Source organism: Lucilia cuprina, chromosome X, assembly GCF_022045245.1.
Source record: "Lucilia cuprina isolate Lc7/37 chromosome X, ASM2204524v1, whole genome shotgun sequence".
Taxonomy (NCBI): Eukaryota; Metazoa; Arthropoda; class Insecta; order Diptera; family Calliphoridae; genus Lucilia; species Lucilia cuprina.
The window spans coordinates 4,531,623-4,532,651 of NC_060949.1; positions in this window are offsets into that span (position 1 = coordinate 4,531,623).

Sequence of the window (1,029 nt, forward strand, 5' to 3'; positions counted from 1 at the left end):
AATGAATGTGTCGTATGTTTTTCTCTATGAATGTGTCGAATAAATGAGATGTGTGCTGGGTTGAATGATGATGGATGAAAGATATCATATACAAAAGATACCGATTAAATTTCCTTCCTTGTCCAGATATGTTCAGAGTTTACTCTGTTCATATTCGACTTACCACAGCGTGTCACTGTGAGTAAGAACGACGTCTACGGCTTATTGAAGGATCGTGCTTCGGTCCACCGGTTACGTCTCTAGATGCTGTTGCCGAATCAACAGAGCCATAGTAGTGTGGTTGTCTTACAACGTGACTACTTTGGCAAGAGATTAGATAGCTCGAGTATTCCAGCAAAGTACTTGCGCATGGTACCGGTCATAGCCAATGTGCAAAAATTGCCACCTGCGTCTTCATTGAAGACAAAGGGGCGATGGTAGACTGTTCTCAAGTCTACCCAGTGGATGAAAAATACCACCGTGAGATAAGGCCGACACGGCAAGTGCTCACGTTAAAACTATCGACAGTCTGTTGAGGACGGTGCGGACGTGTTTCTACAAGTAGTATCTTTCACAGTGAAAGTTAGTGAATTATATAGTGAGCGATAGTGAAATATAAAGCTGGGACTCCACAGATTCAGAATCTGTAAAAATTTTGAAAATCGGTTAAGTGATTCCGTCAATGCGTTCGGATTAGAATCCGTATCGGTTTTTGTGTGTTGGCTGTATATATTATATAAGTTAACAACGGTGTTGGCACTGCCAACAAAATCATTTCTTCAATATAAGCTCTTTTCATACACGCGTATCCGCTCTAATTACAAATTGATTTCTTGCAATAACCATCTTGCTTGATCAGCGTTTATATCGTCGCGCATGTTGGTGCAATATGATAAATGAACCAAGGTGCCAACAAGTGTGGCCGACGAACGTCAGTCTGGATGAGACATCGAACGGAGCGATTATTAGTTAATTAATCATTATTTAAATTTAAATTAATAAAATTAATTGTAATATTATATTATATTTTTCCTTGTGAGTTTCATTTAT